General features: G+C 37.5%; 2 long non-coding RNA genes across 3 annotated transcripts in view; one reads left to right on the top strand and one right to left on the bottom strand.

Moving 5' to 3' along the window:
- LOC136825662 (uncharacterized) overlaps positions 1-13,022 on the top strand; it is a 41,865-nt gene extending 28,843 nt beyond the window's left edge. Inside the window, exons 3-4 of the long non-coding RNA XR_010849392.1 lie at positions 12,134-12,283; positions 12,566-13,022. This is a non-coding gene — a long non-coding RNA (uncharacterized lncRNA). The remainder of the gene's footprint in view (positions 1-12,133; positions 12,284-12,565) is intronic.
- LOC136825661 (uncharacterized) overlaps positions 1-17,693 on the bottom strand; it is a 274,947-nt gene that overhangs the window by 20,801 nt on the left and 236,453 nt on the right. The gene's annotated exons all lie outside the window — the stretch shown is intronic.

Raw genomic sequence — 17,693 nt, 5'->3', positions numbered from 1 at the left:
TCCTTCTCCTCCTCCTACCACTCACACAATGAACACGAAAATTGGACGTCATTTTCGACGACCAACAACGATAACATTTTCGACCAGGATGAAAGTGAGGAATGAGGTTAGCTGTAGAATCTCTCGTGTTTATTTAGCTGTTTTCTTAGTTATCTTTCGTTACGAATCGGGATCTAGTCACACACAACTTTATTCTGCCATTTTTTGCGCCGCCTTTTTTTGGAATCTTTGCACCAAGTAGCCAAAATTTATTTGCTCTACAAGAGCTGTGTGTGTGTTCGTGAATTAGCGGCTTTGCCCGAAAGTATTTACAGATTTTCGATTCTTAAACAAGTCTTGGCCAATTTGGGCAAAGTTTATCGGAAAGCTTTTAAGCTGCGAGACAGTGTTCATGTGAGACAACCTTCAACCACTGAAATTTTTAATAATCACCAACAGAGATTGCTAGTCTCGGTGGCACAAATCAACTTTTCATAAATGCTTTGTTTTCAAAGCCACTGACCGCTGGTAAACGCAGATATTTGATATCAAGCGACATTTGTAGCTTCATGATTGTATATAAATCACGGTGTGATAAAAAATTTCACAGTAAGAGCTGCGTGTTCCAAACGTACCAATGAACTATCATGGTGGAGGTGGGTTAATGCCGAGGCTAAGTACAATTTCCCCGCTCACGACAGGTAAACAAGTACAGCAGACTCGGCATTGACTTATACCTCTCTTGATAGCTCAGTGGTAGCACGTTGACTGGAGTTGCTGGACAAGTCTCACTTGGAATAACAAGAGCGAATTGTTAGCGTGTGTTTATCTCGCGATGATAGATTTATTATATCTACAAGAAATGAAGGTCGGGTAAACAACGAATGGTTAAGAATGAAAATTTCCTATTGCAGAACACTGCGTTTATTGCACTTCATTTCACACGCGGAATCCTCTACCTCTGGAGTTACTGCGATGTGCTTGAAAGGTTAACAAACTTAAAATAAGCAGCACGTTATCCTGAGGTGCTTTAGACGCGGCGAGAGAAGGCAGTGGGGTACGCCTAGGTAAGGGTGTATGGCTCGGAAGGTTTTGGATTGAAACTTGGTCTCGCTGGGAGACCTGCAAAGTGGATTAGGCAAACGCGCATGAAGTAGGAGATTGGCGCAGTGTGTGATATAGCTTGGAAATATCTATCTCAAGATTAATTAAAACCGAAAGTGGAAACCCGGTTTGAGATGATGACTAGAAAGGAGTCTCTCATTACACTAAATTAATGCAATCCCGTTTGTTTAAACTTGTGCAATTGCAGAAATCATGTATTCTACTTTTCGTGTATTTCTTTTGCGCATTTTTCTTTTATCATTTCTGCGTCACAGGTCTTATCATCCGTCTAACCAAGCATACGGTCTCTGGACTATCACCATTTCATTAAGATTTAGATTAAATCCGACGTTGGATGTGTAACTAACTCGCCTTTACATACCTAAATATCTTGTGTTCTTTAAGAGGCTTATGTGTATGTCCTTTGAAGTTTTTCATTCCCCTCTTTTCATCCTGTGCTACATCTTAATCTCCCTTCCTCTGCCTCTGCCATTGCTAACAAACTACACGCATACAAAGAACGGCAAATAAACGGGGATAGCACGCACAAACGCATATTTACGTATACATGCGTTTGTGTGTGCTATTGCCGTTATACGCCGGTATATGTATGCATGTAGTTCGTCGGTGAGGAACTTTAGATATATGAAAGATTAAATTTAGATATATGAAAGATTAATTTTTCGCAAGACCTTCCCTGAGTTTTCCTAAGCGCTTTACAGAAATATAAAAATAGTTGGTTCACTTAAACGGTAAGTCTTCAGGACGCAAAATGATTTAGAAATCTTCAGGGACCAATAAATTTCGAAAATCGTAAAAGGTTTCGAAAGCTTCGTCGTGTTTTCTTGTTTTCGCAGCTTCCTTTCCCCGTCTCAGCGTCCTAAGTTTAGTGATAGTTCTCACAACTTAACTCAATTTTAATTGAGTTGTGAATGGATCCATATCTCACTGAAGGATTAACATTACTCATTTCACACTGTATTCTATGCTACGATCAATGTAAGTCTTTCTAAACAAACTTTCCATATCTTATATTTATCTATCACAGTGACAAATTACAAAAGAGACGATAATAAATACATACGTTTTCACTGTTACACCTGGATAAGGATCTTATGAAGTGTAGTGACCTGTTCACAGTATGTTCCCAGTATGTTCTCAAAGGTTTTGTGTCACTCTCCAACATCCAGAGAAGTATGGGAGTCACTCTAATCCAATTTTCAACTCCCTTTCCTACTATTGCCCTTGTATTACGAAGTCTCTTCTCCATTATTTATTTTCTGTTAAAAAGAGTCCCAATCATATGCGGAGATAGACTTCAGTTTTGTATTTTTCCGTAAAAGAGATTCTTTTTCCAATGTTGATTTTATTCTTGCAATTCTGTGTGCCATAAAAAGAATTCCTAACTCACATCGTGATGGAATTCAGTGCTTTCGAAGGCATATATTTCAAATACATTTGACATTTCGTATTCTGTCAAATTGTAAAGTAATTATATATATATATATATATATATATATATATATATATATATATATATATATATATATATATATATGTATGTATATATATATATATATATATATATATATATATATATATATATATATATATATATATATATATATATATACATATACATATACATAAATGCGAAACTATTTTATCGAAGGATGTAAGTTGTTGAGATGCGGTCACCTTAGATGAGGTAGCCATTTTAGCAATTATTGCTACGGAAATACAAAAATAAATAAAACAGATAAATAAATATCTAACTAATTAAATAAAAAAAAATAAATAAATGAGGATTTTAAAAAGTAAGTACAAGAAATCGGGATCGAAAAGATAGCCAACCATCGGCATTAGATTACGCACAGATATCAAGTTTATTTCGCAAGACGACTCGACTAACGAAGCATCTCATATTCTTCCTGACTATCTGACTCATCAGAGTAGGACGGTTTTGTAAACTGGTGAAGACAGTCTGAAAGGAAGTTTAATTACCTCCGATGAACTGAGAGACCAGATGAATTTCGACAAGGGAGAAAGCCGAGCATATATTGAATGAGAAGCGAGTGTATTAGAGATGGCGGCAGAGGAAATAATTAGATGTTTGGACGAGAAGCCGAGGAGTTGAAGCCAGAAGAAATATTAGTGGCTGATGTTCAACTATGAGCGATATGACCACTGAAACAAAATGACTGTGTTGAAGCTTTGCTAAAGAGTACTTCTGCATTTTGCGGTATCCTTGCGCGATTTATTAATTATTTTTCCGTCTCAATGATTACGTTTCAATTCGCACAACCAGAAGTACTTGTCAAGACATCCGAGTTGATACAAATTACGGAAAATGTGGAAGATCTAGTTTATCATCAACTTTTTTGTGTGATTTTGTGACTCTTCAACAGTAAGAACTTCTTTCCTCATACAAAAATGTAATATCACAGGGCATCATTTTGTACTGCACCAAATATTAATTGATATTGCACTGCATTGCATTTTGTTTTTAATCCCAACTGCGGTATTTTTTTTTTTTACCTTTAATGTAGTTTTGAAAGGACATTTTCTTCCACATACCCCAAGTGCTCTTACTAAATTAAATCTATCTTTTAACATTCAGTCTTTAAATAAAATCACTATTATTTGAATCATGTTGGTAAGTGTTTAGAGCACATCTGGTATCGAATTTTGCGAACCAGATATTCTCCTTACCTCCAAGAGAAATGAAAGTTCTAGAAGGAAATCACGAAAACATAATGGGAATTTGAGCACGCACGGAACATAGAACAGAAGTAACTTACTGACGCGAGTGTTCACTGGATTTTTGTATGAGTTCCATTTTTCTAGCCGCTACCATTCTGTATTTTTTTTTATTACCTTAGTTTCTATAGGTTTAGAAGAAAAAATACTGCCGCTGTTTAAAAGATGTAGTCTGTATAAGTTTTGCTACGTGGATGAGAACAGTTTACTTGAAAATTTACAGCAAGCTGACACACACAATTCATTCTTGGAAATAATATAAACAAATATTTTCAAATTAGACATTTTTTTATGAAAAGAATAATGAAAATATGCAAACGACATCTTTGGTGAAAATATTTTTTTTTGAGTCTCAGAGTTGAAAAAACAATTAGATTTTTATTGCTAATGTTTTACTTAGTACAAAATAAGCTTCCTTTCAAAGTGTGCGTGCGTGAGAGAGAGAGAGAGAGAGAGAGAGAGAGAGAGGTTGGGGGGGGGAGGTAGAGATTCATCTGAAAACTATGAATAGCCATTGACGATGCTGAAAAAATTGACGTGCTACATTGAAAATAGATGTTTGATATTCAGAATGTGCTCCATTAAGGACATTTCTCTTCATTGGTATTTTCCTTCACCATTATAATATAAGATTTTTGTATAATAATATGAAACACGTTTTTAAATATTTAGGAAATTATAAGAACGACAAACAAGCTTGTTTTTTACTTTAGTGAATAAAAACTGAATTGAGGGGGAGAAAACTACCTTCGATTTTTGCAAAGTACCACACCTGAAAATAATGGGGAGACAGATTTCGGTGTTGGCCGAAGTAGGAGATATCTGCGGATGCCACAAATTTCCATGAAGGATTTAACGAGATTTTTTTTTTTTTTTTTTTTGCTGGAGATAAAAGTGATAGGGGAAAATGAGATTTTAACCCTCTCAAGCCCTCCCGCCTGAAAGGGCTGTGAATCTAGAGATAGAATGTCTGTCTACTCGTTCATCTAACGAAAGGGAAACTCTGCCTCCAGTGTTTTACGACGATTGCAAATAGATTTCGGTCATCAGAGCACAGTCTCCACGTTTTATAAATATTAAGCTTTCGTTGAGAAATCATCAAGAATAAATCTCAGAATAAAGTGAGATCTCGTGAGAGCACTAAACAACATTCAGTCTGAATCTTTTAAGTAGTTCTATGCATTTGGCTCTCTTAATTTATAAGACCGACTGCAGTAACTGCACTAAGAAAATTTGGATGCTAAATTAACAAAAGGAAATAAAGTAAAAGGACATGAAACCATATAGAATAACAACCTTGAATAATTGTCCTCTTATGCTATTATTTTTTGATGCATGGGCATCCTACTACTTCCGTTCATGTTTCCATACGTCTGTGTATAAGCGGATTGCTATAATTAAATTACAAAAATAGATATAGGCTCTTAGTTCTGATTCTCCTCTATAAAAAGGCTGCAGATATATAGAAAATAAGCAATTCAGTATAAAAGTGACTGGCAATATATAGGCTTAGTCACTAAAATCAAACCCCATGAAGCTGCTAAGTTTGAGAATGCTAATTTAACTATAACCGTCGCTGGTTTTACAATCAAAAGTTTTATGAACTTGAAAATAAAGATACGTAGCATCATCGTCTCGGAACTGAGAGAGGGAAGGTCTCCTCAAGATCCCATTTACATTCATCACAGTCAAGGGACAGAGAAATCGCTGCAGCGGGTGGCAGGTGGCTATTCATCTGGTGGCCATGACCAACATGTCTCCGTTGTGCCCTAATTTGCACAGGGAGCAAGAGAGAGAGAGATTGGGTGGGCAAACATAATTTACTGGTGTTTCGTAAGATCTCCAAATTTCTGTCAGGTGGTTTCTTTCCAGATGTCTTTCCCAACACCTCTGCACCATACTGTTGTGATTCCACCTCCACTCCCTCTAGCAGCCTAACTTCCCTCAGCAATCTCTCCTTAAATTCCTTGAATAATGAACGATGAAAATATGTGATGAAAATTCAGAAAAGGAAAATAAAACGAGGGGGGTAATGAAAAATGAAAAGAAACTGTGATTTTTCATGAGGAGAGTGAAAATAAAGGGATGAAAAAATTCAGAAAAGATGTGCAGGAGGAAAAAGGAGAGAGAGCAAAATATAATCAAAACATTGTTTCAAAGGTCACGCACTCCTGAGAAGGATAATTATGTCAGGCGACACTGCCGTCAGTGAAAGGACGGAACTCACATTATTTATGTCACTACAGGAAACAAATTTCTGTAGAGGACTCGTGAAAGATAAATAGGAAACAAGCAAGGAAGTCAAATAAATACTAGTGCAGTGGTTAGAGTAAATGAAGAACGGTATTGGTGGGCGAAGAAGTTCTGTGCCGTGTGAACGGTATTGGATATAGATGAAATGTTGTTATATATATCTCAAGTAAAAAACCCGACTTCTGTAGTTCCTTGTGGTGGCTTGAGAAGAGGAAATCAAGGCCTGGTTGGTTTCTGGAGAAGACTACTTCTTTTCACTTCTTAACTGGAAAATAACACTGCTTCATTTTAATGGCAACTCCTCTTAGTTTAACCAGACCACTGAGCTGATTAACAGCTCTCCTAGGGCTGGCCCGAAGGATTAGATTTATTTTACGTGGCTAAGAACCAACTGGTTACCTAGCAACGGGACCTACAGCTTATTGTGGAATCCGAACCACATTACGACGAGAAATGAATTTCTATCACCAGAGACAAATTCCTCTAATTCTTCATTGGCCGGTCGGAGAGTCGAACGCTGGGCCAACAGCGTGGATTTATAATACTATGCATATAAACGTATCACATGGAACTTTAGCTTAGGAACGTGCCCAAGGGTTATGCCAATATCCATATATTTCTAAAGCCAAGAGAGGTTGATTACAGAATGTGAAATAACAGATGTCACAGAACGTTATGGAGTTTGCTTAAAGGGTGATTTCTCTTTATAAATAAAAAAGTTCAGATTAAAGTGAGGTGGAAATGGATGAGGAATAAATAATCACCAAAATATATCATCAAAATTCCCAGAGAAAGTCAAACTACTAACATTGGCAACTGAAATGGGCTTCTTCCGAAAGTTTCTGCTAACTCTTGCATTTCAGAAAGTGTGACAATAAATTAGGCATTCGGAGACGAGAGAAAACTTTTGCGCTTACGGTAAACGACGAGGCACAATTATACATTTGTCCATTACGGAGAAAAACTACACTTGAGACTTTACAGTTCTTTTTACAATGTCTTGTGACTTGACACAATTTTACCCCATTACTGGAAACCTTTTGAGTATTTTTACCCATTATTTTATAAACTGCATACTATCAGAGGGATATCAGGAATACTTTTTAGTTATTCCATAGTTTTCTTGTATTATAACATCAATTGGTAGAACAGTAGTTTTCATAATTCTGTTAAACCAATCTGCAGAAAGCAGTATTTGGGATATCTGTGAATGAATTCTTAGGCCAGGTGTTAGGAACAATCGTTTGTCGATTGTTCCCTTAGTGGATTGTTGCCTCCTTTGTTTTTGTTTGTTTTTAATTACTGGCGAGTTGACGTCTGATGGATGGCGTCAGACTTCGTCAGTCAGGTTCGTAGCAGCAGCGAGTCAGGTTGAGGGTAGCAGCAAGCCAGCTGGAGTAGCAGCAGCAGGTATCCGTACCTGCGAGTCAGGTCCTAGCAGCAGAGAGTTTCTTGAGGACGAGATGGTTGCCGTGTCGGCTCTGTCATGGTCGTCGTAGATGGAAGGAGGACGTCGGTACGCTTCTTGGAGGGCGAGATGGTTGCCGTGTCGGCTCTGTCGTGGTCGTTAGTACTGGAGGAGGACGTCAGCACTGCGTGAGGACAAGATGGTTGTCGTTTCGACTCTGTCGGAGTTGTCCTGCAGTGTTCCTGTCAAGCAGCTTAGGGCTATTTCGATGGCTCTATTGAGTTCGACTGCTAATACCGTTTCCTTGTGCTGCGTCATTTTGTATTTATTTGTTATTAATGCTGCTCTTTTTGTTATACCGCCTTGGTATTTTATTACTTATACTGTTTGAATGTTGTTCATGTTACTTATGTTATAAGCTGCGTTACCATGTTATTTATGCTACCTGTTGTTTATGGCTTTTGATATTTTATTTTATTGATTCGATCATATATTTTGCTCTGGCTTTTATTTTGTTCTAGGTTCTGACTTTATGTAAATGTAATTATTGTGCTGCTAATGTTTTATGTTTTTTTGACTCGTCATTTGTAATGTCTCTGTTGAGCTGCTCATCCTTATGATGCTTTTGGTCATTCATGATATGTTCATTTATTTTAAATTTAACTGAACCTGACTCGACTGTAAATATGTAAATAACTAATTTGTAATAAACTAATATTAAGGTAACTTTTTTTGTATTTGTTCTGCTCCTCTCTCCTTTGTTTGTCACCTCTCGTCAGTCATTACAGCCCAATTGCTTGTTTATTTTAAAGAACCTGTAGATCTCGAGAGGCGAGATCGTAATATTGGCGACCTTGCCAGGATTGGTTCTGTTTTGGCTGGCGAGGTGTGGCAGCATTGGGGAAGTATTTTTTGTCTGTAAAAAAAATTTTTATTGAAAATATTTTTTCTGTTAGGTGGGGAGGTGTTAGGAACAATCGTTTGTCGATTGTTCCTTTAGTGGGATTGTTGCCTCCTTTGTTTTTGTTTGTTTTTAATTACTGGCGAGTTGACGTCTGATGGATGGCGTCAGAACTTCAGTCAGGTTCTGGAGGCAGCGAAACAGGTTGAGGTCCAGCAGCAAGCCAGCTGGAGTAGCAGCAGCAGGTATCCGTACCTACCGAGTCAGGTCCTAGAGCAGCAGAGAGTTTCTTGAGGACGAGATGGTTGCCGTGTCGGCTCTGTCATGGTCGTCGAGATGGAAGGAGGGCGCGTCAGTACGCTTCTTGGAGGGCGAGATGGTTGCCGTGTCGGCTCTGTCGTGATCGTTAGTACTGGAGAGGACGTCAGCACTGCGTGAGGACAAGATGGTTGTCGTTTCGACTCTGTCGGAGTTGTCCTGCAGTGTTCTGTCAAGCAGCTTAGGGCTATTTCGATGGCTCTATTGAGTTCGACTGCTAATACGTTTCCTTTATGCTGCGTCATTTTGTATTTATTTGTTATTAATGCTGCTCTTTTTGTTATACCGCCTTGGTATTTTATTACTTATACTGTTTGAATGTTGTTCATTTACTTATGTTATAAGCTGCGTTACCATGTTATTTATGCTACCTGTTGTTTATGGCTTTTGATATTTTATTTTATTGATTCGATCATATTTTGCTCTGGCTTTTATTTTGTTCTAGGTTCTGACTTTATGTAAATGTAATTATTGTGTTGCTAATGTTTTATGTTTTTTGACTCGTCATTTGTAATGTCTCTGTTGAGCTGCTCATCCTTATGATGCTTTTGGTCATTCATGATATGTTCATTTATTTTAAATTTAACTGAACCTGACTCGACTGTAAATATGTAAATAACTAATTTGTAATAAACTAATATTAAGGTAACTTTTTTGTATTTGTTCTGCTCCTCTCTCCTTTGTTTGTCACCTCTCGTCAGTCATTACAGCCCAACTTGTTTATTTTTAAAGAACCTGTAGATCTCGAGGCGAGATCATAATATTGGCGACCTTGCCAGGATTGGTTCTGTTTTGGCTGGCGAGGTGTGGCAGCATTGGGGAGAGATTTTGTCTGTAAAAAAAAAAAAATTTTATTGAAAATATTTTTTTTCTGTTAAATGGGGAGGTGTTAGGAACAATCGTTTGTCGATTGTTCCCTTAGTGGATTGTTGCCTCCTTTGTTTTTGTTTGTTTTTAATTACTGGCGAGTTGGCGTCTGATGGATGGCGTCAGACTTCGTCAGTCAGGTTCAGAAAGCAGCGAGTCAGGTTGAGGGTAGCAGCAAGCCAGCTGGAGTAGCAGCAGCAGGTATCCGTACCTGCGAGTCAGGTCCTAGCAGCAGAGAGTTTCTTGAGGACGAGATGGTTGCCGTGTCGGCTCTGTCATGGTCGTCGTAGATGGAAGGAGGACGTCGGTACGCTTCTTGGAGGGCGAGATGGTTGCCGTGTCGGCTCTGTCGTGGTCGTTAGTACTGGAGGAGGACGTCAGCACTGCGTGAGGACAAGATGGTTGTCGTTTCGACTCTGTCGGAGTTGTCCTGCAGTGTTCCTGTCAAGCAGCTTAGGGCTATTTCGATGGCTCTATTGAGTTCGACTGCTAATACCGTTTCCTTGTGCTGCGTCATTTTGTATTTATTTGTTATTAATGCTGCTCTTTTTGTTATACCGCCTTGGTATTTTATTACTTATACTGTTTGAATGTTGTTCATGTTACTTATGTTATAAGCTGCGTTACCATGTTATTTATGCTACCTGTTGTTTATGGCTTTTGATATTTTATTTTATTGATTCGATCATATTTTGCTCTGGCTTTTATTTTGTTCTAGGTTCTGACTTTATGTAAATGTAATTATTGTGCTGCTAATGTTTTATGTTTTTTTTGACTCGTCATTTGTAATGTCTCTGTTGAGCTGCTCATCCTTATGATGCTTTTGGTCATTCATGATATGTTCATTTATTTTAAATTTAACTGAACCTGACTCGACTGTAAATATGTAAATAACTAATTTGTAATAAACTAATATTAAGGTAACTTTTTTTGTATTTGTTCTGCTCCTCTCTCCTTTGTTTGTCACCTCTCGTCAGTCATTACAGCCCAATTGCTTGTTTATTTTAAAGAACCTGTAGATCTCGAGAGGCGAGATCGTAATACCAGGTATTCACGATCAGGTTTACCTGTAAGTCTACCTGTCAGTTCATCGAATCTGGCGTTAAAACTTCCATTTAGACGACAGTTTGTGGGCGGAGTCAGTCCACTCACCAGAGCTGATGAACTGATGGCATTACCTAGAGGTCTTCTGACTGACTGACAGGTGGCTGCATGTGTGGATGGTAAGCAATGATTTTATGACAGTGCGGCGCTGGATTTCGCCTGGGTAGGATCTCAGCTGCTCGGACCAGAATATGAATAAACTATGTATAGGCCTAATTCATTTCATTGTTAGACCCTACAGCGCTATTTGTACACCGTTGTTAGTCCAAATCATATGCATAGGCCAGTGTCCTGACTTTTTATGAAAAGTGTTACTAGTGAAAGTAGGCTTCACGTTCTAATTTAACCTTATTCATTAATATTGCATGAGAATAGACATCTCTCTTTAATAGGCAGTATTTACGCCTTTTTGCTTCTTTATTATTTTCAAGTGAATTGCCGCAGCAACTCGTCTATTTAGCTCCATATCCTCATCAGCCAGCGGAGTTTCCATCGCTGCCATATAGTGTTGCTACGACGAAGGCTAGGCGAGCACTGAGGGCGATGACCTTGAGCTGACGGTCCAGCTGGTAGTTCTACTCTTTTCATGTGGACCCTCATCCATTGAACAGTCGTGGTTGAACTAACAGGTAAACCTAATCGTGAATACCCGGCCTTAGATAGATAGACAGATAGATACACTGATAGAAAGATAGGCAGATCATACATAAGGCTTTGACGCTGATGCCCAAATTCATATTACGTCAGATAACCTATAGCGATCAATCATTCTCGCACACTTCCCAAAGTCATTATCACTAATGAGGTTGAACCGGTGGTTGTCGCTTCCAAGAGATTCTCTCTCTCAAAGAACTCTTGAAATAATGTCTCTTTCGTATATTAGCAGTTTTCATAAAGGGGTCTATTTGATTTCTCGACAAAGATTTCAAATGTCATATGCAATCCGTTATGATAACCAGGGCTCCTAATACCATCCTGACCTATGAAGTGCCCTTATATAGCCTAGCTTAGTCCCAGAGCTTATTAGTAGAAATAATGTAACAGTCAGGGATATCATCCTATCAGAGGATGAATGATGACTTCTGGACTGTAAGACAGACTCGTGACTTAAAATACTTCGTTGATGTCTTTGAACGTCTTAGCATAGTTTATTTCTTGAAGAGTCTTGGCTTGAAGTGAAGAATTCTCTCTGAACCACTCAACCATTGTCTGGTCGACATCCCGATAGCGATTTCAAATGTCAAATGGAATCAGCTGATTGTGACAGGAGATCCTCCGTTATGGTCGTCACGCTCCATATACCATCCTTACTTATTTTCCATATTAAGGCTAATATTATGAACTGTAAGGTACCGTTATCTAATCTATGTTAGTTCCAGAGCTTAGAAGTAAAAGGAATGAGATCTGAGTCGCCAACTAAATGACTATGCATATTTCAGGAAGTACAACTGCGCACTCGCCAAACCCCCCTGAACCCCAGCTCACAGGGTCTGAAAACCTACCAGAACTGAGGGGGACTTGACCTAGGAACCAACATAAAGCCAAGTCACCAGCGACACCACTGAATTACCATGCATCTGCATTCACTTGTGAGTATGTGTGTGTTTGTGTGTATGCAGAGACAGAAAGACAGAGAAACAGATAGGCCATTATTGTCCTTATTTACAAATCCAACTTCAACCGTCAGTTTCATCCATTTCTTTATTCGTTTTGCCTTCCTCTTTAATAACTCTGTTTTTACTTTCATAAATGTAAAGTAAACAACAATATATTCCGCTGTCAGTCACCTTTTTTAACTTCACTTGGCAAGAATAACTCATAGTGAGAGTTATTACTTTACTTGATTATACTGTTACACTGTTATTTTTCAGCATGAGAGAGAGAGAGAGAGAGCTATCTGGATTAACATTTGACCAAGACTGAAAGATTACGACCTTTCATGAATTCATCGCCAGAAAATTTTATTTTATCGAAACAAAAGGACTTTAATGTTAAAGGTTCTTTGCTGGCTAACAAAAGACGAACGCCAGATTGAGCTACAATCAGATATCCAAGATTTTCTACTGTTTTCAGTCTGAAGTCTAGAGCCAAAATATTTTTCAAGATTTTCCGAACAAAAACGTGAGGTCACGTGCACCAAACTGGCTTTTCTTCACCGCCCACTAACCGGACTGTTTTTGGACTCGGCAACATCAGAAAACGTATTTCAAAAGAATATATGAAACGCTTTCGTCCTGACAGCGGTTCCTCTTTATTTTTATTATATTTACCTTCAAAAAAGAACTGCTAAAGGGCGAAGTGGTTCTTACTGACATGAAACCATCTTAAGTAACCGACCTAGTTTCTGCGATGAGATATCCAGAATAATTGGTTAATAAAGGAAATTTTTTTCATGTCATATTCGCTATTGTTTTTCTACCATATTCCCTTGCATCTGGAGAGTCCAATGATATTCACCTAAATAACCGACCGTATGAACAATACATTCTCGAGAGGAAAAAATATTATCGGAGTCCTGTGACCTATGATTTAACCAACATTTCGGAGAAACAAATAAAATGCGCAAACATATTCACGCCGAGCTTTTGACATTGATTGACGCATTTGGTTTTAAAAATTTTTTTCTTCTTTCCACTGCGGTGGACTTGTTTATATAATTTCAGTAAGAGCGAAATGATGTCAGCTACATCCTGAGCATTTATGAGAGCCAAAATTTTCAGGCGCTTTGACGTCTTGCCCATGAATAATTGGTCAGGATATACAACCTTAATTTCTTTTTTCGTTCACTATAACTGAGAACAGAAATGTTAGAATTCCTAAAGTGAAACTGACCTGTAAATAATTTTTTACAGCGTTTTCATTAAAATATAATGTTATTCATAAATCAGATTCATATTGTTCTCTTTTCCATCTAAACACAGCTTGGCCCTCAAACATTTTACAGTAATTTTCGTTTAAATAATATTTCATACAACAGATTCAAAACGTTATTCCAGGGTATCCCCGGGTATTTATGATTGCGTTGTTTATTTCATTCATTTTTCGACCAATCGCAGCATTTAATTTCAAATAAACTTTATGATTCATTTACTAGAGCTACTGCTTCCCTGAACATAATTCGCAAAAATGATATGCTAGCCATGCATTATTATAAACACACAAGTTTCAATCTTTTGGTGGTGGGACTCTAAATCAGGAAATTAATAAGGGAAGAGCATTAAGTGTTAAGACAGGGAAGAATTGATTTAAGTATACCTTAGTTTACCCAGCCCACTGAGCTGATTAACAGCTCTCCTAGGGCTGGCCCGAAGGATTAGATTTATTTTACGTGGCTAAGAACCAATTGGTTACCTAGCTACGGGACCTACAGCTTATTGTGGAATCCGAACCAATTTCTGTCACCAGAAATAAATTCCTCTAATTCTTCATTGGCCAGTTGGAGAATTGAACGCGGGACCAGCAGAGTGCTAGCTGAGAACGATACCCACCCGTCCAATGAGGAGCTAAGACAGGGAAGAGGATACCTGAACAAGTGTTTCTGCAACCGATTGTCAGACGTCTGAAAGTTGGTTAGAACGAAAATGGAAGTGAAGCAACGTAAAAACGATTTGTCAGCTGGATGTAGTGCGCGCACACACAATATATATATATATATATATGTATATATATATATCTAGTTCCTCGTTGGACTAGTCGGTAGTGTTCTCGGCTAGCACTCTGCTAAGCCCGAGTTCGAGTCTCCGACCGGCCAATGAAAAATTAGAGGAATTTATTTCTGGTGATAGAAAATAATATCTCGATATAATGTGATTCGGATTTCACAATAAGCTGTAGGTCCCGTTGCTAGGTAACCAATTGGTTCTAAGCCACGTAAAATAAGTCTAATCCTTCGGGCCAGCCCTAGGAGAGCTGTTAATCAGCTCAGTGGTCTGGTTAACTCTCTCTCTCTCTGTCTCTCCTCAATGAATGAGGCATTTACTCTTATATATTACACAGACAATTCCGCTCAACGATTTCAACCATTTCATATCCATTATCAAAACCTTCACTTATATTCTATATTGGTGAGTTGGCTCAACACACCAATCCCACACCTCCATTCCATATTCAAGATCTGGCTCAACAGTTCCTTTATATATATATATATATGCAAGAGGAAATGAAGACCAGAAAAAGTGAGACATGAATGTTACTGGATAGTGAAAACGTACTGAGGAATAAATATAACGAATGAGGGAAAGATCAGAGACGATGGAAGTAACAGACAGGTAGAGCATAGGACGAATCATGGCATATGGAATAGATTCTGAAGAGGGGGAGAGTGACTCTGGAATCAGAAGTGAAGTATATAAAGGAACTGTTGAGCCAGATCTTCAATATGGAATGGAGGTGTGGGATTGGGGTGTTGAGCCAGTTCACCAATATAGAATATAAGTGAAGGTTTTGAATATGGATTTAAAATGGTTGAAATCCTTGAGGGGAATTGTCTGTGTAATATATAAGACATAAAGATTAGCATGCGAGAAGAGATGGACAAGTCTTGAAGTCTTGAGGTATCTTGCAATGAATGGAGAACGATACGTTTGTGGTTAGAACGTATTATTTGGAGTTGCTGTGGCTTTGGACAGACAGAAATGCCTAGAAAGTAGCTGAAGAGGAAGAGAAAATGTATTTAAAGGTAATGATCTCAATATATATGAAATGACAATTTTATATATACAATATTAAGTAAATTACGGCCCATTACCCGTTTTCCTTTAAAAGACCTGGGAAAATAGTTATGTTTGTTGAATTTTTTCCGAAACCTTTTGTAACATAAAATTTCCCTAAAGCCATAAAAAAACAAATTACTTTTATGGTGTTAATGTTTGATAATGCAAAAGTAGTGGAACCCGCCTTGTAAAACATATTCTTACTTTTAGGAAAAAATCACAACATTTTGAAAACTGCAGGTTTCAGCATCATTATTCGAGGACAGAACTAACGGATTAATTAAATGAGATATTGGCATCATATTTCAGTCATCAAAATGATGATGTTTTTCATTTGACTTCTGTTTACTTTCTTTGTGTTTAGAATGAGAAAGATCAAAACAATGGGTGGAGAAATCAAAAAGCCATTAAACGTTCAAAACAAACATGCGTGACTTCTGGAAAAGCACGAGAAAGAATATCAGTAATATCAACAATAAGCACTGACCATGACAAAGTTATGAAAACCGTGCATTGCATATTTGCATTTACAACAATTTATTTTTAATCAGCATTGTCATAAGTTTCATGATCATGCAATGAATTATAAAAATCCCATTCCAGACAGAATTTTAGAGATTACCCAGTCTGTAAATTCTTTATGAACGCACCATTAACACAATTAGTAAATGATCTAGAGAGAGAGAGAGAGAGAGAGAGAGAGAGGAGATCAAGTTGGGGGCTGTATTTGTGCTGCCTGTGCACGTCTCTACAGGCAACCAAATCACACAAGCATAGGACAGAGCTATATATGCACACACCAGCTGCCACAACGCCTTTAAGACTCTTCAGTAGGTCAAATGGAAATTGCCAAAGGATGAAATCGTTCTAAAAAGGATCATCGTCGCAACTAGAAGCGCACAGTCAATAATAGCCTTATCGTTCTAGCCTTCTTTTAACTCCCATGCGCATCCTTTGATTGCGAAATTACGAAACCATCAACCCAACTCCAACACAGCGAGTCGTATCAAAGCAATGAGAAATGTTGTCTTGCCTTAGGAAGTTAGTCCTTTTTTTTAGTCTATCAATCAATGTTCAATGATTCTTTTCACCACTATTTGCAGCTTGCAACTCAGTGAATAGATATTTATAAAGCAAAAAGGCAATGCTTGCTGATAGACCATAAAAACGTACATTTTTCCTGGAACAATCATAAAACCATACTTCGACCTTGCGTATACAAAGATCTTAAGAGCTGGAACGAACACAACCAGAGATGTAACTGAAACAAAAATAAAAGGTTTACTCTATTTTCTGATAAGATGTTGCTCGACAACTACAAATTATCAAAATGATTCCTAAACAATTAAGAGTTTATCTGAAACCCACAATATTAACTAAAATCGCCAAAGCACGGGAACACATTAGAGGTGTTAATCATTCAATGACCTTCTGCCTTAGCATGAGGATGACAAATTGAAGAAAGAAGGATGGAAAACCCAAGTACAGCATTTTCTTCATCTATACTTCGGACACCGAGCAAAGTTTGGAACTGAAAAACTAAATAAGTCTTTTTCAAACTGAATAGTTTCCACAGAAACAAAGAGACAAGAAAAATTCTGGAAAGACTTCCTAAGGTCAGTTGTCAGACACAGTGTTAGATCCGTTTATGAAATAGCTATCTTGCAAAAATTCCTAGTACTGTGATCATTCACATTTCAAGTACTTATGAACTCGGACTTGTATAAATCTCCACTAATTAAGGTGGCAGTAAATGAAAAAAATTATAAATCGAAACATTCATATTTCAATAAAACATTGGAGCAGAAATTGCCTTGAAAAATGGAAGCAATGCTTCATGCAAAAGGTAGAACCAGTACAAGAAACTGAGGTAATAATTAAGTGTAACGGAATGTAAAAAAAATTCCATTAGTCTTCATTACCGGGAAATGTCCAAGTTCTGATATCACACGAAAAGTTCAGCTGCAGTTAAGAACGAAAGATTTAGACACAAATTAGCCGCATTGAAAGTATCTCAGTTAATCAAGTAAATTTCAAGCTCAACTCTTACTATATATATATATATATTTATATATATATATATATATATATATATATATATATATATATATATATATATATATAATGTATCACACATTACCAAAAGGCATGGAAATAAAGTCGAAACCGGTCAGGACCTTATTTTAGTGGTAAAAAATAAATGACAAACCAAGGAAATTAATTATACCATCACGGTCGAGGAAAGAATTTCTTTGTTTACGCAAACGGATAACTTTCCACATGTACG

The sequence above is a fragment of the Macrobrachium rosenbergii genome, chromosome 39 (genome assembly GCF_040412425.1).
Source record: "Macrobrachium rosenbergii isolate ZJJX-2024 chromosome 39, ASM4041242v1, whole genome shotgun sequence".
NCBI classification, from domain to species: Eukaryota; Metazoa; Arthropoda; class Malacostraca; order Decapoda; family Palaemonidae; genus Macrobrachium; species Macrobrachium rosenbergii.
The sequence above is the reverse complement of the archived record's forward strand: the minus strand, read 5'-3'. Positions and strand labels throughout refer to the sequence as shown.